This window comes from Balaenoptera physalus (genome assembly GCF_965194825.1).
Source record: "Balaenoptera physalus genome assembly, chromosome: 12".
NCBI classification, from domain to species: domain Eukaryota; kingdom Metazoa; phylum Chordata; class Mammalia; order Artiodactyla; family Balaenopteridae; genus Balaenoptera; species Balaenoptera physalus.
Genome location: NC_138897.1, coordinates 40,143,548 through 40,169,182, shown reverse-complemented (window position 1 = coordinate 40,169,182; position 25,635 = coordinate 40,143,548). Strand labels below are relative to the sequence as shown.

The following is a 25,635-nucleotide window of genomic DNA, read 5'->3' as shown; positions in this document are numbered from 1 at the left end:
ATTTGACACAAGGAGAGATGATAGGTGAAGTTTGTATAGTCCTTGTTAAACCCTGGGTTTAATTTTTTTTTTCTTTTAGAACAGTCATATTAAAATGGGCTTGTTAAAAATATACTGTCATTCCAGCAGCATAAAAAATGCTTACAATAAGTTCACCCAATGCCTATTGATAATGACGCAACAAAATAAATGGTGAAATGAAACAAACATTGCTCAAACTGTGTTTGAAATAACCCTTAGGCATTTAGGGATTTTTATTGGCAACAATTTAGTGGCAAACTACTCAGTGTAAAAGAACAGTTTAAAATCTAATAGGAAAAAATCTGACATTAACAATGTGGTAGATTACAGTGAGAACAATAGTGAGGTTACTGCAGAGAGCAATGTATCTAGATAATTAAACTTAAACCATTTTGGTCCAACAGCAGTGCAAGATATGCCTGCTGGGAACATGAGAGGCCCATATGCAAAGCTGACTCTGAGAGTAAGAAATTGGCTTCTCAGTTACACAGGTAGGTTTAAATGGAGAGTTGAGCAAATGCAGAGAAGGAAGGCAAATCATTGGGATTCACTTATCATCCTTTCCCTGTTTTATTTTTCTTTAACTTCAAAGGTTATTATGATCATTTTAGTCATTTATGGTGGTAGACATCATATCTCCCTCTAAACTTAATCTGTTTTAAAATTATTAACAAACAACTTGAAGGTGTAAAAAACCTTGGAGATTCATACCAAGATAATGTGTAGATAGAATTATCCATAGTTTGAAGTTAAAGTTTAAATCCTGACGCAGTTACTTCTTCCAGTCATTCATGAAGAGTCCAATAGCATTTTTGTGTCTCCGTTGCTCAGTCTGCATGATAGTGAAACAAATGTTAATCATGATCTTGTAATGCAGAGTAATTAATTAATAATCAATTAGGTCTTATCACAAAAAAATGATTTTGTTGGCAGTCTTGGATATGTGTTGCTTAGAAGTCCACTGCTGTCTGCAATTGCTTCTGACAATCCATATATATATGAATTATAGGGTTTTATTAATGGCCACAGCATAGCAGGAAGGAGCCTGGACAATGCACAAAATAAGATCATGGCTCTTTACATATCAATGTTGAAAGACACAGTTAAAACTACTGAATTGCTGATGTACAAAATAATGACCATGGGATCAACCAATTTACTTTATTCTACTTGGTCTTTTAAAGTACTTTTTACTCATAGTCTTTATTATTGTTGTTTTTCATTTTGTTTTTTGCTCTCTATCATTTTTTTAAATTTAAGTTTATGTATTTTTTATATAGCAGGTACTTATTAATCATTTTATAAATATTAGCGTATATATGTCAATCTCAATCTCCCAATTCATCACACCACCATCCCCCATGCCACTTTCCCCCCTTGGTGTCCATACGTTTATTCTCTATATCTGTGTCTCTATTTCTGCCCTGCAACCCAGTTCATCTGTACCATTTTTCTAGGTTCCACATATAAGAGTTAATATACAATCTTTGTTTTTCTCTTTCTGACTTACTTCTCTCTGTATGACAGTCTCTAGATCCATCCATGTCTCCACAAATGACCCAGTTTCATTCCTTTTTATGGCTCAGTAATATTACATTGTATATATGTACCACAGATCCTTTATCCATTCATCTATCTATGGGAATTTAGGTTGCTTCCATGATCTGGCTATTTTAAATAGTGCTGCAATGAAAATTGGGGTGTGTGTGTCTTTTTGAATTATGGTTTTCTCTGGGTATATGCCCAGTAGTGGGATTGCTGGGCCATATGGTAATACTATTTGTAGTTTTTTAAGGAACCTCCGTATTGTTCTCCATAGTGGCTGTATCAATTTACATTCCCACCAACAGTGCATGAGGGTTCCCTTTTCTCCACACCCTCTCCAGCATTTTTTGTTTGTAGATTTTCTGTTGATGCCCATTCTAACTGGTGTGAGGTGATACCTCATTGTAGTTTTGATTTGCATTTCTCTAATAATTAAGGATGTTGAGCAGCTTTTCATGTGCTTCTTGGTCATCTGTATGTCTTCTGTGGAGAAAAGTCTAAATTAGGTCTTCTGCCATTGTTGGATTGGGTTGTTTGTTTGTTTAATATTGAGCTGCATGAGCTGTTTATATATTTTAGAGATTAATCCTTTGTCCGTTGATTCATTTGGAAATATTTTCTCCCATTCTGAGTGTTGTCTTTTCATCTTGTTTATGGTTTCCTTTGTTGTGCAAAAGATTTTAAGTTTCATTAGGTCCCATTTGTTTATTTTTATTTCCATTTCTTTAGGGGGTGGGTCAAAAAGGATTTATGGCATATGTTGTGATTTATGTCATAAAGTGTTCTGTCTATGTTTTCCTCTAAGAGTTTTATAGTGTCTGGCCTTACATTTAGGTCCTTAATGCATTTTGAGTTTATTTTTTTGTACGGTGTTAGGGAGTGTTCTAATTGCATTCTTTTACATGTAGCTGTCCAGTTTTCCCAGCACCACATATTGAAGAGGCTGTCTTTTCTCCATTGTATATTCTTGTCTTCTTTATCAATGATAAAGTGACCATAAGTGTGTGGGTTTATCTCTGGACTTTCTGTCCTGTTCCATTGATCTATATTACTGTTTTTGTGCCAGTACCATACTGTCTTGATTACTGTAGCTTTGTAGTATAGTCTGAAGTCAGGGAATCTCTTTCTTCCAACTCTGCTTTTTTCCCTCAAGACTGCTTTGGCTATTCAGGGTCTTTTGTGTCTCCATAGAAATTTTAAGATTTTTGTTCTAGTTCTGTAAAAACTGAAATTGGTAATTTGATAGGGATTGCACTGAATATGTAGATTGTTTTGAGGAGTATAGTCATTTTCACAATATTGATTCTTCCAATCCAAGAACATGGTATATCTCTCCATCTGTTGGTATCATCTTTAATTTCTTTCATCAGTGTCTTATAGTTTTCTGCATACAGGTCTTCTGTCTGCCTAGGTAGGTTTATTCCTAGGTATTTTATTCGTTTTGTTGCAGTGGTAAATGGGAGTGTTTCCTTAATTTCTCTCTCAGATTTTTCACCATTAGTGTATAGGAATTCAAGAAATTTCTGTGCATTCATTTTGTATCCTGCAACTTTGCCACATTCATTGAAAAGCTCTAGTTGTTTTCTCGTGGCATCTTTAGGATTCTCTATGTGTAGTATCATGTCATCAGCAAACAGTGACAGTTTTACTTCTTCTTTTCCAATTTGTTCCTTTTATTTCTTTTTCTTCTCTGATTGCCTTGGCTAGGACTTCCAAAACTCTGTTGAATAATAGTGGCGAGACTGGATATCCTTGTCTTGTTCCTGATCTTAGAGGAAATGCTTTCAGTTTTTCACCGTTGAGAATGATGTTTGCTGTTTGTTTGTCGTATATAGCCTTTATTATGTTGAGGTAGGTTCCCTCTATGCTCACTTTCTGGAGAGTTTTTATCATAAATCGGTGTTGATTTTTGTCAAAAGCTTTTTGTGCATCTATTGAGATGCTCATATGGTTTTTAATCTTCAATTTGTTAATATGGTTTATCACATTGGTTTATTTGCATATATTGAAGAATCCTTGCATCCCTGGTATAAATCCCTGTTGATCATGTTGTATGATCCTTTTAATGTGTTCTTGGATTCTGTTTACTAGTATTCTGTTGAGGATTTTTGCATCTATATTCATCAGTGATATTGGTCTGTAATTTTCTCTTTTTGTAGTATCTTTGACTGTTTTTGGTATCAGGGTGATGGTGGCTTCATCAAATGTGTTAGGGAGTGTTTCTTCCTCTGCAATTTTTTGGAAGAGTTTGAGAAGGATGGGTGTTAGCTCTTCTCTAAATGTTTGATAGAATGCACCTGTGAAGCCATCTGGTCCTAGACTTTTGTCTGTTGGAAGATGTTTAATCACAGTTTCAATTTCATTACTTGTGGTTGGTCTGTTCATATTTTCTATTTCTTTCTGGTTCAGTCTTGGAAGGTGATACCTTTCTAAGAATTTGTCCATTTCTTCCAGGTTGTCCATTTTATTGGCACAGAGTTGCTTGTAGTAGTGTCTTAGGATGTTTTGTATTTCAGTGGTGTCTGTTGTAACTTCTCCTTTTTCATTTCTAATTTTATTGATTTGAGTCCTCTTCCTCTTTTTCTTGATGAGTCTGGCTAATGGCTTATCAATTTTGTTTATCCTCTCAAAGAACAAGATTTTAGTTTTATTGATCTTTCCTACTGTTTTCTTTGTTTCTATTTCATTTATTTCTGCTCTGATCTTTGTGATTTCTTTCCTTCTACTAACTTTGGGTTTTGTTTGTTCTTCCTTCTCTAGTTGCTTTAGGTGTAAAGTTATATTGTTTATTTGAGATTTTTCTTGTTTCTTGAGATAGGCTTTTATTTGTATAAACGTCCCTCTTAGAACTGCTTTTGCTGCATCCCTAGGTTTTGGATCATCGTGTTTTCATTGCCATTTGTCTCTAGGTATCTTTTGATTTCCTCTTTGATTTCTTCAGTGATCTCTTTGTTATTTAATAACGTGTTGTTTAACCTCAATATGTTTGTGTTTTTTACATTTTTTTCCTTGTAATTGATTTCTAATCTCATAGCATTGTGGTCAGAAAAGATGCCTGATATGATTTCAATTTTCTTATACTTACTGGGGCTTCATTTATGACCCAAGATGTGATCTATCCTGGAGAATGTTCCATGTGCACTTGAGAAGAAAGTGCAATCTGCTTTTTTTGGATGGAATGTCCTATAAATATCAATTAAATCTATCTGGTCTGTTTTGGCATTTAAAGCTTCTGTTTCCTTATTTATTTTCTTTTTGGATGATCTGTCCATTGGTGTAAGTGAGGTGTTAAAGTCCCCCACTATTATTGTGTTACTGTCGATTTCCTCTTTTATAGCTGTTAGCAGTTACCTTATGTATTGAGGTGCTCCTATGTTGGGTGAATATGTATTTATAATTGTTATATCTTCTTCTTGGGTTGATCCCTTGATCATTATGTAGTGTCCTTCCTTGTCTCTTGTAATATTCTTTATTTTATAGTGTATTTTATCTGTTAAGAGTATTGCTACCACAGTTTTCTTTTGATTTCCATTTTCATAGAATATCTTTTTCCATCCCCTCACTTTCAGTCTGTATGTGTCTCTAGGTGTGTAGTGGTAGCACTAGGCAGCATATATATGGGTCTTATTTTTGTATCCATTCAGTGAGCTTGTGTCTTTTGGTTGGAGCATTTAATCCATTCACGTTAAGGTACTTATTGATATGTATGTTCCTATTACCATTATCGTAATTGTTTGGGGTTTGTTTTTGTAGGTCTTTTTCTTCTTTTGTGTTTCCCACTTAGAGAAGTTCCTTTAGCATTTGTAGTAAAGCTGGTTTGGTTGTTCTGAATTCCCTTAGCTTTTGCTTGTCTCTAAAGCTTTTGATTTCTCCATCAAATCTCAATGAGATCCTTGAAGGGTAGAGTAATCTTGGTTGTAGTTTCTTCCTTTTCATCACTTTAAATAGATCATGCCACTCTTTTCTTGCTTGTAGAGTTTCTGCTGAGAAATCTGCTGTTAACTTTATGGGAGTTCCCTTGTATCTTATTTGTTGTTTTTCCCTTGTTGCTTTCAATCATTTTTTTTTTTGTCTTTAATTGTTGTCAATTTGATTACTGTGTGTCTTGGTGTGTTTCTCCTTGGGTTTATCCTGACTGGGACTCTCTGCACTTCCTGTACTTGGGTATCTATTTCCTTGTCCATGTTAGGGAAGTTTTTGACTATAATCTCTTCAAATATTTTCTTGCATCCTTTCTCTCTCTCTTCTCCTTCTGGGACCCCTATAATGCAAATGTTGCATTTAATGGTGTTCCAGAGGTCTCTTAGTCTGTCTTCATTTCTTTTAATTCTTTTTTCTTTATTCTGTTCTGCGGCAGTGAATTCCACCATTCTGTCTTCCAGGTCACTTATCCGTTCCTCTGCCTCAGTTATTCTGCTATTGATTCCTTCTAGTGTAGTTTTCATTTCGGTTATTGTATTGTTCATCTCTATTTGTTTGTTCTTTAATTCCTCTAAGTTTTTGTTCTTTAATTCTTCTAGGTCTTTCTTAAACATTTCTTGCATCTTCTCGATCTATGCCTCTATTCTTTTTCTGAGGTCCTGGATCATCTTCACTATCATTATTCTGAATTCTTTTTCTGGAAGTTTTCCTATCTCTACTTAATTTAGTTGTTTTTCTGGTGTTTTATCTTGTCCCTTCATCTTGTACATAGCCCTCTGCCCTTTCATCTTGTTTATCTTTCTGTGAATGTGGTTTTTGTTCCACAGGCTGCAGAATTGTAGTTCTTCTTGCTTCTGCTGTCTGCTCTTTGGTGGATGAGGCTATCCTAGGGGTTTGTTCAAGTTTACTAATGGGAGAGACTGGTGATGGGTAGAGCTGGGTCTTGGTCTGGTGGGCAGAGTTCAGTAAAACTTTAATCTGCTTGTCTGCTGATAGGTGTGGCTGGGTTCCCTTCCTGTTGGTTGTTTGGCCTGAGGCAACCCAAAACTGGAGCCTACCTGGCTGTTTGGTGGGGCTAGTGGTGGACTCTGGGAGGGCTCACGCCAAGGAGTACTTCCCAAAACTTCTGCTGCCAGTGTCTTTGTCCTCATGGTGAGCCACAGCCACCCCTTGCCTCTGCAGGAGACCCTCCAACACTAGCAGGTAGGTCTTGTTCGGTCTCCTTTGGGGTCACAGGTCCTTCCCCAGGGTCCCAATGCACACACTACTTTGTGTGTGCCTTCCAAGAGTGGAGTCTCTGTTTCCCAAGTCCTGTCAAAGTCCTGCAGTCAAATCCCACTTGCCTTCAAAGTCTGGTTCTCTAGGTATTCCTCCTCCCATTGCTGGACCCCCAGGTTGGGAAGCCTGACATGGGACTCAGAGCCTTCACTCCAGTGGTTGGAATTCTGTGGTATAAATGTTCTCCAGCTTGTGAGTCACACACCCAGCAGTTATGGGATTTTATTTTATTGTGATTGCACCCCTCCTACCATCCCACTGTGGCTTCTCCTTTGTCTTTGGATTTGGGGTATCTTTTTTGATGAGTTCCAGTGTCTTCCTGTCGATGATTGTTCAGCAGTTAGTTGTGATTCTGGTACTCTTTCAAGAGGGAGTGAGGGCACATCCTTCTACTCTGTCATCTTGAACCGGTAATTCCTGCTCTCCTTCATTTTAACATTGTCAAAATCCTAGATGAGAAACAGACTGTCAGACACATTTTAAATTGTGGGACCCTAGAACTCCATATTTAAGGAGAAAACGGCAAGTACATTTAGATTCAAATTAGTCTAAGTATGCCTTCAAAATCATGAGCTCACAATTTGTCAAAGACCCAATAATTCCTCATGCCTGAAGATCACAAGAAACTTTTTCTTATATATTATTCATATTTAGTATTTCACTTAGTAATCACAGCAGCCTTATAATTCTGTAGCATAAACATGCTGAGCCTGTGTGATCTGACAAAGAAATTTAATCCCAGGTTGGTCAGGAAACTGTTCCACATAAAAATTCAGGGCCTTGGACCCTGAGACCCTCCATGGTTGAATTAGACATGTAGTCAGTTGTCATGATACAAGGGAAATTTGGAGTTTGGGTATAGTTATACCTACCAAACATTCAAATAGAGAAATTTGAAAACAGGAATTAAAATTTGGACCCCAGGTTTAGTACTCCCCCAACCACCACCCCCCACAACATACACACACTTCAGCAAACCTGGACCATCCCATGCAAGAGGGCGGAAGAAGCTAGCTTCAACTCTGCTTCACTTTAACAAATGATCCTGAATTCATATCTGTGATGTTAACTTTCAATAACATTATACATAGAGTTACTAGCCATAGAAAAATGTTTTTATTAGATCCTGGGTGCTATTCTCAAATAAATTTAGTTTCTATCCTAAAAGCCATCCCCAAATGACCAAGAAATGGCAAAACAAAAGAAGGAAAAGGAGGAGAAGAAAATAGGAGGAAGGAGAGGAAGAAGAGGGAGAAGAAAGAACTCCTCCCAGTCCCCTCTGTACTCCTGACCTTTATAACCACAGACTTAGTATTATGATGCTCTTTAGATTCAATTCAGTGGGGTTTGGTTCTTAATACAAAGGACCAAGAAAGTGCTATGCTTGCCCAAAACGGCAACCACATGTAAGGATCTCTTCTTGATACCCTCTTCTCTCTTTTGTTAGTGTCCTCTGCTTTGGCTTTATTAAAGCAACAGATATCTGAAGGAGTGGGGGTGGGGTCAACTGCTAGATGGGAAAAGAAGAAAAGAAGTAGCCTGACTGCAGCTTAGCTTTGTGAATTCAAGAAGTGTGTGTTTGAAAAATGAAGTGCATAAGTTAGCATAGCTTCAGGGCACCGGCTCCTCTAGTGTTAGCATAGCTGACACACTGACAGTTTATATGGAATTTATGTGCCTATTTCCTCTGTTTTTATGGGAAAACATGTTGTTACCTTACAGCTGCCCACATCACATGCCGTCAATCCACCTCTGAGCCATACAGCACCTTTCTCAAGGAAAGATACATACATCAAGGGCTTATGTATTTTTTACAATGTTGTAAGGGGAAAATAATAAAATATGGGATATTGTGTACACCATTCCGTGGTTTAATTTTTTTTTATTTCACTGGTTTAACTGACTCTGACCATTTTTATTGCCTCTTTCCCCACCTCATCTTGCCATTTTAATTGTTTATGTGTTTGTGTACAATTGGATCACATCTGGAAAAGGACAGGAGCTGTAACCACAACTTAAAAGCCAATTGTAGAGCTTTAAAAAGTAAATAAAACATTTAAGCTGCCACATCAGGGGGAAGATGTATGCAAATGTAAACAGAGAGAAATGTATGTTTTAAAGTAAAATGCTTAAAAATTAGCTCTTCTTTTCAATCACCTACAGGAGTCCTGGATCCTTTGTGCTCTCTGGCTGGTAGAAGCAGTGCACAGGGAAATATGGGATCTCATTCTGTCACTTTCCTCTCACTCTGTGCTGCTCTGTGTGGGCCAGAGCATGCACCTTCACCTGAGCACACCTGAGATGTCCTTTGCCAACATTCTTAGGACCTGCTATCAGCCACCCTGACACCCTCACTGTGGCATTGTAGTGTTTCTTTCAGCAAACATCCCATTTTCTATCTATTCTTATTCTTTCAATGAGATGCTAGAAGAAAAATAAACAATTTATACCAATTTACATTTCCCAGAGTTACATATTTTTGAAAATATGACCTTATTCTTGTGAATCAATCTTTAATTGGGAAGTGAAGAATATAATACAATGAGAGAGAAAAACGGGGACACATTTGCTAATACAAAGCATAGGAGGCAATTTCTTCGTAATACACAGGACTGACTCTTGACCTTTCCAAAGGCAATAAGTATAAATATGATTCAACATTCATCTTGTCAAACTCCATCAAAATTGTCTGTTCAAGCTTCTTGGGTTATCCCTGATTATTGCATAATACTAGGCAAGAAAACGTAAAGGAGAGTTTCACTTAAAGGAGAAAGATAATGTATGTGAATTTAACGTTCTAATTGTTGGTTGGACCTTAAATGATGTAAAAAATTCTCGCATTTCTCCATTGTCTGTGTGTGTGTGTGTGTGTGTGTGTGTGTGTGTGTGTGTAGGTACATTTTGAACATCCCTGCTTGATAATCTTGCCATAGTGAGTTCCCAGAAGGTTTTTTTGTTGTTGTTAAATTTATTCCTGGGTATTTTTGTTGTTGTTGTGGCTGTAAATGGGATTGTTTTCTTAATTCTCTTTCTGCTAACTCATTGTTAGCATATAGAAACACAACAGATTTTTGCATGTTGATTTTGTGCCATGCAACTTTCCTGTATTCATTTATTATTTCTAATAGTTTTTTTGGTGGCATCTTTAGGGTTTTCTATATATAAAATCATGTTGTTCACAAATAGTGAAAGTTTTACTTTTTTCTTTTCCAATGTGTATGACTTTCATTTTTTTTTCCTGCCTAATTGCTCTGGCCAGGACTTCCAATACTATGTTGAATAAGAGTGGAGAGTGAGTGGAGCCTGGTGGACCAGAGAGAGGAGGGAAAAGAAGGGGCAGAAAAAAAAAAAAAAAAAGAGTGACAAGAGTAAGAATCCTTGTCTTATTCCTGATCCTACAGGGATAGCTGTGGGCTTGTCATATATGGCCTTTATTATGTTGAGATACATTCCTTCTATACTATTTATTGAGAGTTTTATAAATGAGTGTTGAATCTCTCTATCTCTCTCCTGCTTCTGGGACACAAGTTATCCTAATGTTGCCCTTCTTAAAAGAATTTGATAGTTCTCATAGAATTTTCTCTCTCTCTCTCTTTTTTTTTTTTTTTTGATCTTAATTCTCTCTCATCTTCTAACTGTATCATTTCTAGATTTCTATCTTTGAACTTGCTAATTCTCTCTTCCATATGGTCTGCTGTATTTCCAGTCCTTTCTAATGCACTCTTCATCTTGCTTACTGAGATTTTCAGATCCAGAATTCCTGTTGGGCTCTTTTATAGATTTCCAATCTCTTCAGTAAAGTATTTCTTCTGTTCATTAATTTCATCCCTGAGTTAAAATTGGCTAATTCATTGGGCATATGGAGATTTTAGCTGCAAAGTTTGAAGTCCTCCACCAGACTACCTTTTGAAAACAATACTGTCTAAGTGTATAGAGAAAAAAGTTATCTAAGATGCTGGCACAGGAAGAAGCGCCTTGTAGTGGCAAGAGGCATTGTCTGTGCCTCCTGAAATCTGCCAGCGATATTCCCTTTTCTCTAGGGGCACCAGTGAAGTATGGCAAAATCAATGTTGTCTTCTAGTGTTTGTTCCTCTCTCTGTAATGCTCTGTCCCCCAAAATCACATATCACCTTCCTTTAGTATTCTGTACCAAAACTGAGACAAAGCTTAACTATGTAACAAGTACCAAGGATCTGTAATAACAAAGAGCAAATAGAGACAGATATTTTCATGAATTAAGTTGCTCCTTTACAAGATCTGGTTCATTCACCTTTGTGTCCTCTCACTTTGGCGTCGGTCCCCTCTCTAACTCCTAGCATGCCTCTACATGGCAGAGGCTCTCTTTAACCCTACCTGCTGGGCCTCCTCAAAGTTAAAGTCAAGAAAAGTCAAGAACCCCAAGTCAGTCCATGTCAAATATATGAGATCTTATCATATGGAAGAGAAATTTGACTTGTTCTTTGGAGCTCTGGTATGTGAAATTATGATCCATGAAAGTGACATGGTGATACATTTCAGCCAAGGATGAAGAAGAACCCTCTAAAGAGTAGCTCTGAGTTATGTGGATTGAGATGCTTTAGGATACTGGGAGTCAGAAGTAGAGTTTGAAAGACCAGGAAGGACATAGTACACTCACATGTAAGGGCTGGAGTGGTTCATAAAGTTACCTGGGGCAATCACTCCCTCTTTATCTGAAAGTCAATGACTCTTCTATAGTTTCAGTTTAATGTCAAGATTCTTAAAGACATAGCTCCAAAGGAAGAGGACTTACACTGATGTAACTCATCCTACTGTTAGGTAAAGATGGCATTTGCCAAACTCTAGGTCTGAATGAATGTTGAATGTGGAAATAAATGCTAGGAGGACTCAATTCCCTGAAGCACATATGTCTCTGTGATATCAGTGGCAGAGGAGGTGGCATTTGTTATTTAGATGATATCTGGGATACATTCTCAGTTTGCTTGTATCTAGTATTGGTTTTAGGTTTCATGTATGCTTATACTATTTATAAAATGGTGTATATGTCCTAGCTCACGGCTCTCTTAACATTGTTTCTGAGGGATAGAAATATATTCTGCCTTTTTCTTGCCCTACAGTTTTTCCTCCAGACCAGGAATATATACAAGAAGAAATATGACAAATGTAATCTGCTCTAATGTCAACCTTCATTTATTTAAAGTGAAAAGCCAAAGAGATCATAAAGCCTATGTACCAAAATTTGTATAATCAGTGCCACCTGACACTGACAACAGAAAGAACAAGAAACAACTTCAACTTCCTGCAACAAAGAAATGTGATAAACAAAGAGAACACGGTCCATGGTGTGTGTGTGTGTGTGTATGTGTGTATACTTTCATTGAAGGAAGGCATTTGACAAGCAACTCATTTTGCTAGAATTTTTTCCTGTATTCCCTAAACTTAGTCTAAAGACAAAGACAATAAAAACATAGAGAGGCTGATCTGAAAGGAATCCTATAGAATCTCCCATCCAGCTGTCTCATTTTACTGACTAGAAGCCAGAAGACCAGGGGGTGAAATGTCTGGTCCACAATTATACTGTTTGTTGATGGCAGAACCAGAGCTTGGCAGCAATCCATTGATCCTTCTCCCATAACAGCCCTTAGACAAAACACTGATAGGTTTCCAGTGGCTGGAGTAGATTGGTAGTTTAATCAAAGATCACTATTGAAGTTAATTTTGTACATTTACTATAGTGAATTATGGGTTTCAGGACACTGAGGACCATACCTAGAAGTTGCTATTCACAGACATCCTGGTGTGCTACTGGTATGAAACATGCTAGTTTCTAATGATAGGTGAGACTTCATAAAAGGATTACTTGTAAAACAAAAACTGCTAACGTTTATGGAATCCTTGCTCTGTCAGTCTCACTTCTAAGTGTTTTTAAATATTAACCTTATGTGATCTTTCATACAAAAAAATGATATAATTAATATAATGTTTCCACTTTACAGAAAGAAAAAACTGAGATTCAGGATATGTGCCCAATATCACAGTTAGTAAGGACAGAAGTAGAATTGCAGTCTGAGCAATAGGGTTCCAGGGGCTGCTTTCTTAACCACTAATCCATTTTGTTGCCTGCAAAATTAATGTACCATGGACACTTTACATATATAAAGTGCAAATGTGTTACATAAGAAAAGTACTATTTAATCTTATTACCACTACACAGTTTATTACAAATAATTGTCACTTTGAAATGCAGAGCTCTAAAGGAAACACTCAGGACAGGTAAGTTTTGAAGTGTGTTTGGTAGTATAGTTAGAAAAATCCAGACCCTATGAGGACTTATCTGGAAGGCCAGATTAAGATGAAATTATACTGGTAAGAAGATTCAGGAGTCTTGGGATAAATAGAAGGCACTGGAATTCAGAAGGGAAAGAAAGCAAGAAAAGTAAAAGAAAAAGCAAGGAATTGGCAAATATATACACACATATATATAGGCACATTTGTCCCACAGTATCCACAGGGGATTTGTTCCAGGAACCCCTACAGATGCCAAAATCCAAGGATGCTCAAGTTCCATATATAAAATGGCATAGTATATGCATATAACCTACACATCCTCCTGTATACTTTAATAATCATCTCTAGATTACTTATAATATTTAATACAATATAAATGTTATGTAAATACAATGTAAATGCTATTTAAATAGTTGCTGGTTCATGGCAAATTCAAGTTTTGCTTTTTGGAACTTCCTAGAATTTTTTTAAGTATTTTCAGTTTGTGGTTGGTTGAATCCACAGATGCAGAATCTGCAGATATGGAGGGCCAACTGTATATTGCATATGTAACTAATATACTTCATTATATATATGCATATATAGTCTACATTACTATTTATGCTCCCATGTTCAGTGGTTTAACTTAGAACTGAGGTTGTAGCACATGTTCACCCCTCTTATTCTTCATTAACTGAAGTCCCAGTTGAAACTTAATCTCTTCTGTCTGTTCTTTAAACTCCCCTACCCTCAGTGAGTGAGGTCCTTAGTCCCTCAACTCTGGATTGATCCATTAGATTGTATATTGTTTGATGATTTCCTCTTTCAAACACTGCCTCTTTTTTCTCCGATCCCTCCTACTCCATTTCAATCAAACCATTTGCTAGCTCAAATGTTTTCCTTAAGTTTCCCCTTTCTAAAGCATAAAACTATCTAACCTCTAAGCACAATCTAACCTCTACATGCCTTTTAGGACACAACTCCTTTGGCATGTCCCGTCAAATGGATCCACTGGCCATTCTCAAAATATTCTGTGTTCTTGCTTTTGAATCTTTACTCATGGCATTTCCTCTACTTCCTCACCTTCAAAATCCTACTTCTTCTCAGTGCCTCACTGAACTGCTATCTCCTTCTGGAAGTTTTTTTTATTTTCACAATCAGAAAAATACTTTCTGGTGAATTCTAAAGGACCTTTAATGATGTGACATTGATTGCAGGCTTCCTTGAATTGTGGTTACTTGCATGTAAGTTAGGAATATGAAATAGTGTCTATCTCCAAACCCCCTTGATTGCTGAACATGTTCTTCTTAGCCCAAATCACAATTTTTTCTCTCCAACTCTCTCTCTTTAATTGTGCATGGAATTAGGCTCCAGACACAGACACTCTAAATAAAGTTTTGTTAGATGAACAGATGACAAATATTCCATGATCTGTCCATTTACTAGCTTTCTGACCTCATCTCTTTCTAGTCACTTCCATATTCATTTCTAGTTGCCATGGCCCCCTGTGTTTTTCCTCAAACCTTCAAGAATCTCCTTGACCCTGCTTTTTTTCCTTTTTTATCAATTTATCATCATCTGACATTTTATTCATTCATTTATTTCTTTGTGGTCTGTTTCTCCCAACTGAAAATAAAACCCATGAGAACATGGAGTTTGTGTTACTTTGGGGGATATGAACAACATCTAATAGGAGCTTAATAAATATCTGTTGAGTTAGTGAGTTATTTAGTTGTTAATTTTTTATTGTTTTTATTGGGACATGAATTGAGGAGAACATGGCTAAAATCACTATCTCTAAATCAAGGTAACTTTAAATAAAAACTGTAAAGCAGATTCATGCAGTTTAAATGTGTTTACCTCAATTGTTAGTACATGCAGATAAAGGGGCTTGGCTCAAAGGGCTCAAATACAAGTTTGATCCATTCATGGATCCAGCTACCAGTTTGTAGGGAATTCTAAGGACAGAAGAACATGTTGAACTGCCCCGTGAGTATGCACTAAGCAGCATGAAGACTATCGAAAACTCTACAGGTCAAATGAGCCAGATTTTCCATAGATAAATTATAAAGACAAGAAATGGATGAAGGGAGAATTTGTAGAACAAAAGAGATATATTGTTTAAAAAAAAAAAAGGCAAGCAAGACTAACTAAACTAAACTAATCTGGAGATGCACATTTAGGTAATAAAGCCATAAAGCAATGCATAGAAGTATTTACTAAGAAAGTCATGAAATCTGTCACTTTTGGAAGGAGGTGGGGAGGGGCTGAATTGGGACTCAGCCCATGGAGGAGCTTCTATGCTAGATGGCAAAGTTAAATTTCTTGACCCATTGGTGAGTCAGGAATATTGAGTTATAGTAAGTAAGTAAAAGTCATGCATTTTGTTTGTATGTGGGTTGCTGAATCTGTTTTATTTTACAATAAAACCAGGAAACAAAAGGTTTGGTCTACACTTTAAAATTTCAATGCACACTACTGTATCATGTGTTCAGTGTGGTCTGCCTGGTGCCTTTGTCTTGAAACTCCCCCATGAATGCACTGAATGATAAATTTGGTGAATTTTGAGACTCAATCCAAATGCTTCATCACCACCACTATCTTCCTCTCTCCTTCACTTTGTACTCATCAATTGAACCATTGAAATTAAGAATTAGCCTGCAAGCTCAGTGCCCTGTCACTTGCTTCACTTGTTAGTTAGGGTGCCTTAAGAAAACCACCTTCCAATTTCCTCATTAGGAAAAGAATGAGAGAGAGAGAGAAAGAGAGAGAGAGGATGAATTGAAGGAAAGAAAGAAGGAAGGAATGGAAAGAAGAAAAGAGGAAAGAAGAAAAGGAGAGAAAAAGAAGAAGAGAGGGTGGGGGAGAGATGGAAAAAGAGGAAAAATAATTTCCTATCTATATTGTGTCTTTGTCCATAGCCCTATCTTGGGTGAAAGGGAGAGGGAGTAGAGTCTTAATGAGAAATTTGTTTATTCATTTATTTTTCAAACTCTGGAAACTTTGATCCTCAAACAGTGTCAAGAATAATTAAAGCAATGTTGAAATGTTTTGATCCATTCCAAATTTCCTTACAGGAGTGATTAATTGCATTTTGGACTTTGAGAAATTCCAAAGGAGATTGCAAGAGAAGAGAATCCTTTTTTTTTTTTTAAATTAATTAATTTATTTATTTATTTATTTATTTTTGGCTGTGTTGGGTCTTCGTTTCTGTGCGAGGGCTTTCTCTAGTTGCGGCAAGCAGGGGCCACTCTTCATTGCGGTGCGTGGGCCTCTCACTATCGCGGCCTCTCTTGTTGAGGAGCACAGGCTCCAGACGTGCAGGCTCAGTAGTTGTGGCTCACGGGCCTAGTTGCTCCGCGGCATGTGGGATCTTCCCAGACCAGGGCTCGAACCCGTGTTCCCTGCATTGGCAGGCAGATTCTCAACCACTGCGCCACCAGGGAAGCCCCAAGAGAAGAGAATCTTGATCTTGGACTGTTTTTTTTTTTTTTTCTCCCTTCTTACTGTTATTAAAATTACAGCTCTGGATACATAAAGACAGAAATGTGCTTAGTGCTTAAGAAGATTTAAAGAATGACCCCTACAGGGTCACAGTAGACATTTTACAATGTGCTGGAGACACCCAGTCAATAATTCAGGAGAAAACTATCAATATGTGGACACTACATAAGCCCACAGCCAGAGTGCCTTGTGAAACTGATGTGATTGGAGGGATTTTTTTTTTTTTTTTGCTTCTTTTTGATACTGCAATGGCATAATTTAATTTAACATGCCCAAGGTCTCAATCTTCTGCTGGTAGCCCATCAACTGGTTCATGGAGTATGTGTTCTAAAGCAAGGGTATTCAGTTAAGGGAACAAACCAAATAGAATCCAGAGGAAAAGGATGCACTTTTCTACCTATGGGCTTGTGGTCCTTGCAGCTCCTTTAGCTCTTTTCCCTGACCAGAAGCGAGTGTTATGTCACATCTCCAACACAGGCAGATGACACATGGCTAAGAAGCTAGGGTCCTTCTCTGTGTCATAAAAGTAGTAACTAATATTGACCAACTGCTCTAATAATGCTAGACACTGAGATTGAATCCTCCCCACAGTCCTATGCAGGAAACCCTGCTACAACTATCACATGTACATGAAGACACATAAGCTTAGAAGGTCCAGGAGAGTGGACACAGCCAACACAGGAGCTGGAATTTTCCACCAAGTGGAGCGCTCCAAAGCCTGTGTTCTCAAAAGCAAACCGTCTCACTATTTGTGGTCCTGCCACAACTGAAAATTATTCCTCAGGTCACCAAATACCATATAGGTGAAATTCTAACACGTTGGCCTTTGAGATGATAATGAAGGGGAAATTCCACAGCAACTGGCATCAGAAACCTGGAGCTCAAGTCCAGGCATACAGATTTACTGTGATCTTAAACAAGTTTTTTTATCCTCTCTGGGCCTTGTTTTCTTCACACAGTTGGGGTGAAAAAGTGGAATAGAATATGTGAAAGTTTATCATACACTCTGATGTGTCATGGGAATATGAGTTGTTGTCTATGAGGAGGAAACTGAGGCTGGGAAATATTAAGTGGCTAGCCCAGAATCACACAGATGGTTAAGATGGTGAAGGCTTGAACAGATAATACAAGTCTCTTCACACACATTTGTAAACTTTCCTTCAAAAGGCTTGTCAAAATTAAATTGAATTAATATCTATTAGTCTTCAGGCTTTTACAGGTAATTTGTTTGCACTGTGCTTGGCACACTGTTGTTACCTAATGAATGTTAGGCATTATAGTTAGTAATATTATTTTCTCTCAGCTTCGTTGTGGAGAAGACATTAGATGAGAAATATGAAAAGAATTTTTAAAACTAATACACAATAGTAATAATTTCAGGCAAAGTTAAGACTTTATACTCAGTATTATATTCAGATATAATAGCTCTCATCACCAACCCTGCATCTAGCCTTGTTTGACCATAATGCTATTAGAAAGGAATAACTAACCTTTTCTGTAAAGGGACTTACTTTCTGGAGCAATACAATGTTTAATCTGTGTATGTCTCATAACCCCAATCTATTTATAACACAAATATCCAATACCTTTCTTTATCCTCACCAGCCAATCTAGGTTCAGAAGTCTTTAAAGGAAATTCAAGTATTTTCATCTGTTGTTATAACCGTGACTGTATCTCCCTTTAAACTGTCTATTTCAAATGTTGGAAGAGAATATTAGTCTAGTAAGTCTTTGATTTCCACCAAAACTAACCACTCCTTCAATGGTTCCTTGAACCAGAGGACTTTTCCAGGAGCAAACCGTATGGATCATTCCATAGCATGTTCACTCACACTCCAGCAGCCCCAGTTGGCATCATTTTAGTACTGGTGAAAGTAGGTCAAAAAAACAACAAAAGTAGATACTGGGGTATTGTAGAAGATAGGAAGAAAGAAGCAATTAACAGTGCAATTAGGGTAAAGGCTGTTCCCATTCCTCTACTCCAAGATGCTGGTGTGGGCAGGGGTTAGAATGACAATGTGTTATTAGTCCTTTTTCAGTTCTTGCCACCTCCTTGTGAAGTTCCCTGTGGTGACCTGAGCATCCTCGGATCTAGGTCCTCATGGTAGCCATCAACTGTAGACCAGAGCTGAGTTGTGGCCTGACAACCACCATCTCTGGGCTGCTCCAGGCTGCAATTGAGCTCCAAATAGCTGCTGAAGTCATGAATCAGATACACATGGGTCTAAATTAATTGGCCTGATTACTCATTTACCTACAGCAAGAAATGTGCTCCCTTTCTGCTTGCAGGAAACAAAAGCCTCTATCAAGGGGCAAGGCTTCTCCAAGTGATGAGATGGCAACACAGCTGGATGAAGCCAGTGACAACACCTCCCATGAGCTGGGGGCTTTTCTCATTTGTTTACTTTTTTAATTTATCAAGCCTAAGCTGTCTCTCTTCCTTTTGAAAAGGACACAAGAAGTCTGAGCCCAGGGAGCTTCTCACCAGTAGTGCCTGCCAGGAACTGAAAGGACCAATTAGCAGGCTCCCCCTACACAGCTATCTCCTCCTCTAGCTAACTTGCTGGGGACTCACAAATTAGCCATGCTGAGGCAGATGCCAGACCCCGGCACCTGCTCGCAGCTCTTCAGACACCACAAACCCACCATGAGCTTCCCTCTGAGAGGGCCTGTGGGCCTTGCACTAAACTTGCCTCAATTTGGAAATCAGTGGTTAAGTAGGTCAGAGGAAGCTGATGAAAACTCTAAAGGGAGTGAGTCTGCTAGGGACTGGCTTGCTTTGGAGAAAAAATTTGTTCTTTAAACAAGGAAAAAGGGTTGGAAGAAGCTAGAAAAGTTGTACAATCTAGTCCAGCTTTTCCTCCTTGTCTACCTTTCTCTCTTGACCCCATGAATGGCCTACTTCAACCACAGTGGACAGACTGCATTTCTGTCTCTTTTCTGTCTCTTTACTGCTCTACCTCCTCCCTCCAATGCCTTTCCTACTATTTGATCTCATCCTTGCAAGCAGGGCTGAACTGGCATGTCCTCCAAGAGAAGTTTTTGGACCCCCAACTACAAAATAACTCCTCCTACCTCCTTTATTTTATTATGTTTTAGTTGTAAACCTCCTATAGACCTGTTCTGTCTAGAACAGTAGTCATTAGTCACATGTGGCTATTGAGCACTTGTATTATGGCTAGTCCAAATCAAGATGTGCCACAAGTGTAGAATGCACACTTAAGACTTAATATTAAAATTGCAAGATATCTCATTAATCATTTATACATATTACATAACAAAATGATAATATTTTGGATAGTGCTTTAAAAATATCGGCTTAAATAAAATATATTATTAGAATTAATCTCACTTGTTTCTTTTTACCTTTTTAATGTGACTGCTAGAAAATTATACATGTGGCTTACCTTACACTTCTATTGGACAGCATTGCTATGGAGTATCTGACATTTCATATTGTATGATCTTACAATTATCTTTCTATTAATGTGTCAGCCTCCCCAGTAGGTTGCAAACCTCAGTAGGGAAGGATGCAAGTCTTCTTTGGTTCTTGTTTTATTTATTTATTTTTTAGTACTACAACACCATTATTATAATATATCAAATTTAGTGCTATATTTCTGGTAGATAAAAACAGATTTTACCTACTCAGGAACTACTATGAAAACAAGGTAAAGCTGTTTAAGTAGCTCTTTCTGAAAAATAGAGGTATCATGGTTCACCTTCTGTACTGTAGAAAAGAGGATTTAACAACTCTAGGATCAATCAAATGGATTTAAATTTGTACAGAACCAAATGTGACCAGTAAGGCCCTTTGTGCCTCTACCTCTTCCATCCTTGTGTTAAGTAACGTAAAACCTTGCTCACATAATTTCAAGAATCTGAAATGGCTCCTTATCACCCATTACCGTTGTTTCTCAACTGGGCTTTCACAGATACTAGAAGCTTCTTGAAGATAACAGAGTGGAGGCAAGGAGGGAGAAAATGACCTTTCCTATATGTGAGACAAGGCAAAAATCTGTCTGTGGTAATAAATGGATATGCTTTGTGGGGGAATGATACAGGGACAGATAGCTAAGCTCTTGCATGTTTACCAGAAGTTTAGCAAAACAAACAAAAAGTTTTTAAATGTAGAAAAATGCACGTTCATTTTTTTAAATATTAAAAATATGGATAAATACTAAATATAAAAATATAAATTACACATATGTAATGAGTTTTTAAAGTAAGATTTTATTGTTTATAATTCTAATGTATTTGTATATTATTAGTTTATCACAGACATTTGCCATGTCATAAAATATTCTTTGCAAATAAATTATTAAAGAATGTACCAATTTTTTGTTGTTGGATTTTAGTTTTGTTTCTTTTCCTCAGTGTTGCTCTTGTTGTAAGTAACATTACAAGTATATCCATATTTTAAACAAATTTTGCTTATATCATATTATTTTCTTAGAACAAATTCCATAACCAGATTCATTGGATTAAAGGGAATGTATATTTTGAAAACTTTTGATACACATAAACTAAGGTAAAAACACAGATTTGTATTTTAGTTAAAAACAAAACTTACTTTTTTTTCTTCTTTTTTCTTGCTATTCCAGAAGGATTGACTCCACACATTTTCTTTCACCTTGCAGGGATAGAAGATGATGCCATCCTTCTTTTGCTATAAATTTCTAATGATTTGGTATCTGGGTTCTAAGGAACAGTGAAATCTATGGTGAAAGAATAAGAAAAAGGTTTTAAGGAGAAGGCCAAAGGAAGCAACTGCCCTTGAGAGAAGAGGGAATTGTCAAACAGAAATCAAATCCAAACTTGGTAGAGAGAGAGACTTTCTTTGAAAGGGTTATCACAAGGTAGGGAAAGAGATTATCCTGATAAGAAGAGTGGGACCATTGACACATGGAAAATTCTCTCACCTTAAGATCTGCAAGCAACTCTAGAGTTAGGCCAAAAGAATTTTTCATTTATCGGAGTAAACAAGGCTAAAAAGAACAGAGTGTGGGGAAGTGGGATAATGGATTTGGTGTGATAAGACAGAAGATGAGAGGTTGTTTTTCCCTGAGGCCAGTCTGTTCTCAGGAAGAGTAGTTAAGTCTGGGCTGTATTCTGACTCAGGCTGAGGGTGGGCTAAAGTTCAGGGGCCTGGGAGGAAGGGAAACAACAGAAGTTTGGTTAACAAGCATTTTATTCCCATTGATCACTGTGGACAAAGTAGTTCAGCTAATTATTTATGAAGCAAAGAATGGGAATTTGGAGGGTCTGTGTCTGTCCTTGTCAGAGGTGAACAGGGGATGGGGGGTGGGGATCAGGGAGTAATACTATCTGTGTCGTATGTGGAAGAGTGGTTCTTTGTAGCAAACTATTTCCAGAATACAAAAGAATGGGGGATTTCTTAACCTTCACTGTTTTCCAGGAGCACAGGGTTCAAGCAAAATTCAACACTGTCAGAAGAAACTATTTTCTTAAATCAAAATGGTCAGAGAATGGTGGAAGAAGGAAGTTGGAGAACAGTTTCCCAGAGAAAATGGATGTTGACCCTCATCATCCCTGATATGAGGAAGGTCCATGGGATCTGTAGTGATGACCCCCTGGAACAAGGGGGATACTGGGTCATCTCTGGTAGACTGTCTGGTGCTGTGGGCATGCTCCTCCTGTGGATGTTCACCCACATCAGAAGCTTCCCCCCCAGAAACAATCAAGAGTAAAGCCTGCCTTGTTGGTTCCTTTAAATACCTAGATCTCGTGGAGTTGAACTCTTAATGAAACAGACAGACATACAAGTACACAAGTAAACAAAGAAAAGAAATACAAAATGTGGTAAGAAGTAAAAAATATAGGACAGCATGAAAAAACATAGCAAGGACATCTACTTCAGGTAGAACAGACAGGGAGAGACTCCAAGGAGGTGATATATAGGCTGAAATTTTAACAATGAGCAGAAATGATTGGAGTGGGGAATAGTACTCCAGGTAACTGAAGGGCACCAAGGATCCCAGGATGGTGGTGGGAGCAGCCCCACATTTGACAGAAGGGCAGGTGAGTACAGGGCACTGAGCAAGCAGGATGGCTAAGACTTTGAGGCATGGAGAGGAGTTTAGATCAATCTAAGTGCACAAAAAGTGATCAAATATCTTGAAATGAAAGGACTGTATGATCTGTATTCACCTTCTAATAAAGCTTCCAGCTGCTGTGTGTGGGGACAGACTGCAGAAGGATGAGATTGAAAGCAGAGTGTTCTGGGAGAGAGATGATGACAGCTTGGATAGCAATTATATCCTCATATCTACATCATGTTGTTTTAATTGTTCTACCTTTATATGACTTCATGCCTGATAAGTCTCTTGTTATTCTTTCTCAAAAATATCCTGGGCATTGTCAGCTGTTTTATTTTCTTGAGACATAATTATTTTGTTACAATTCACTCTCCTCAGTGTCTACTGACATTTGGGATGGAATTACATTAAATATTGGGTTGGAGAAAAAGTTCATTTGGTGAGTGAATACGTTGTTCAATAAAATTATTGGTGAAAATGAAAAATATGTCTTTTATTTTTACTTCAAACTGAACGAACTTTTTGGCTAACCCAATATTTAACTTAATGTGTAGAAATGTCCCCTTATAAATAATATCAAGCTGATACTTTTCAATCACCAGGAATAGATGTCTCAGTTTACCATTTTTTTTTAACATGTCCCTAAGTAATGTCTGGTAGTTACTCATGTAGAACCTAGAAAAAAAATCTTCATTCACAGTTCTTTCCAGGTATTTTATATTTTAAGCAATTCTTACAAATTATATTTTCTCATTATATTTTCTAACAATATAATGTGGTATTACATACTTTTGTATGTTGTTATTTTTAATAGATTTCATGTTGGTTTTCTAAATGGGCAATCACATCACCTGCCAATATTGATAACTTACAAATTTTCCATTATTTATTCTATTTTTTTGTCATTCCACCTTTATTGTACTCTTATTTCAAAGAATATTTTTAAATGGTGGTAAGAACAGCCACCAATATATACATTTTGGCCTTAGTTTGAAATGAATATTCTGCATTGTACTTAGGAAATATTTTATTTTCATTTCACTAAGCATTTTTGCCTAATATTAAAATTAGGTTATTTATAATTTGTGTCTCTACTTAGAACTGAACTTTATTTATAGTTTTCATTTTGTAACTTTCATTTATCTGTCTTAAGATCAGTGTAATATTAGCATCTTAAAATTAATTAAGGGATTTTTTTCATCTTCCAATATCACAGGGAAGTTATTTTTTCAGTGAAAGAATAATTTGCTCATTTAAACAGGTCAAGTAGTATTTAAAAAATAATTATTTGACTGTTTAAAATGTTTTAAAATAAATTTTGACTATAAGATTTTCTATTTCTTCCTGAGCTTATTACAATCATATTTTCTGAAAATTATTAATTTTCTTCATATACAGTATTCAAATATAATTGTATGTAATTTTATTTTAGTATTATTTCCATCTCACCTATGTACGCATATTTCTTATTTCTTTTACTAATTTTAATATTTATGTTCTTATTTTTTTTACTGCTTATTTTAGGGTTTTACTTCTCAGTTATTTGTTTATCAAAGATAAACTAACACATCAATTCCACTTTTTTGGCCTTCTTAGGTTTTAATCTTTTTATTTTGAGTCTCATTATTTTCTTTTTCCTCACAACCCTGAGTCCATAGTTTGATTGAAGGTTTATTTAGAGAAATATTTTCTAAATTTTCATGTTTTCTGTTTGAACTTCAATTATTTTGAATTGTGTTTTGTGTGGGATCTCGGAATAAGATCCAGACAATTCTTGCTTTTTATCTCCTACCCACAAATAGAGAGTTTGAAAAATGCCTGTTAATCAGTTTATAATTTTATCTCCTTAATCTGTAAAAGACCAAGAGAGTTGTATAAAATTTCCCACTTTTTGCCTTAGTTACTTTATTTTATGGTAGAAAGATAATCCCATGATAAATTTTACCCTTTGGGGCTTCCCTGGTGGCGCAGTGGTTGAGAATCTGCCTGCCAATGCAGGGGACACGGGTTTGAGCCCTGGTGTCCCACATGCTGCGGAGCAACTAGGCCTGTGAGCCACAGCTACTGAGCCTGCGCATCTGGAGCTTGTGCTCCACAACAAGAGAGGCCGCGACAGTGAGAGGCCCATGCACCGTGTTGAAGAGTGGCCCCCGCTCACCACAACTAAAGAAAGCCCTCGCACAGAAACAAAGACCCAACACAGCCAAAATAAATAAATAAATAAATAGCGTTCCCTTTAAAAAAAAAAAAAATTACCTTTATTTTATAAGGATAATCTTCTTTGCCACACAGGATGATTCTCCAAGATTTATTTAATTTAAACGTAATAATCTAATAAATCAGATAAATTTCTTATTAATATTAGCTAAACGATTATGTTTAGTTTACATCATTCTTTTACTGTTATGCTTTTTGCTTATTATACCTCCTTGAGATGTTCTTGATTTTCTATCTTTTGCTATTGAGCTATATTTTACCTACTATTCCTGACTCCCTGCCATAACTTGGGAAGTATGAAAATAATTTAAAATTCTACTTGTAGCTATTTTTATATTTTGAAAAATAAATATGCACTCTAACCTGTATTTTCCTCTATTATCAATTTGTCTTATTGATAATGATTATTAAAATTTATTTAAAAATATAGATGCATGAGATTTGCCAGAAATATTTTGTAAAAGAAAAATTATTAAGGAAGACTTTCCCCATTAGATATCAAAAGATATTAAAAAGTGCAACAACTTGAAAAATGTGGTTCTGTTGCAGAATACGTATCTGAACAGTGGGAAAGAGGAGTAAATTAAGAAACAGCCTCAGGAATTCCAGAAAATTAAGTAGATGAAAAAGTTAGCATTTCAAATAAGAGAAGAAATGATGGATTATTCAATAAATGATATTGAGGAAGATTATTATATATGGAAAATATAAAGTTAAGTCTAGAACCTGTTCCAGGAGTACATATTCTAATGGGAAAAGACAAACTGACAAATAAGATAATTTCAGGGATTTCTAAGAAAATAAAGAAAAACTAAAAGGGTGGAGAGTGTTCCTCAGGGTAGGA

At 36.7% G+C, this 25,635-nt stretch overlaps 1 long non-coding RNA gene across 1 annotated transcript in view; it reads left to right on the top strand.

Moving 5' to 3' along the window:
• The window catches only part of LOC309639254, a 195,262-nt gene that overhangs the window by 15,326 nt on the left and 154,301 nt on the right, over window positions 1-25,635 (top strand). The gene's annotated exons all lie outside the window — the stretch shown is intronic.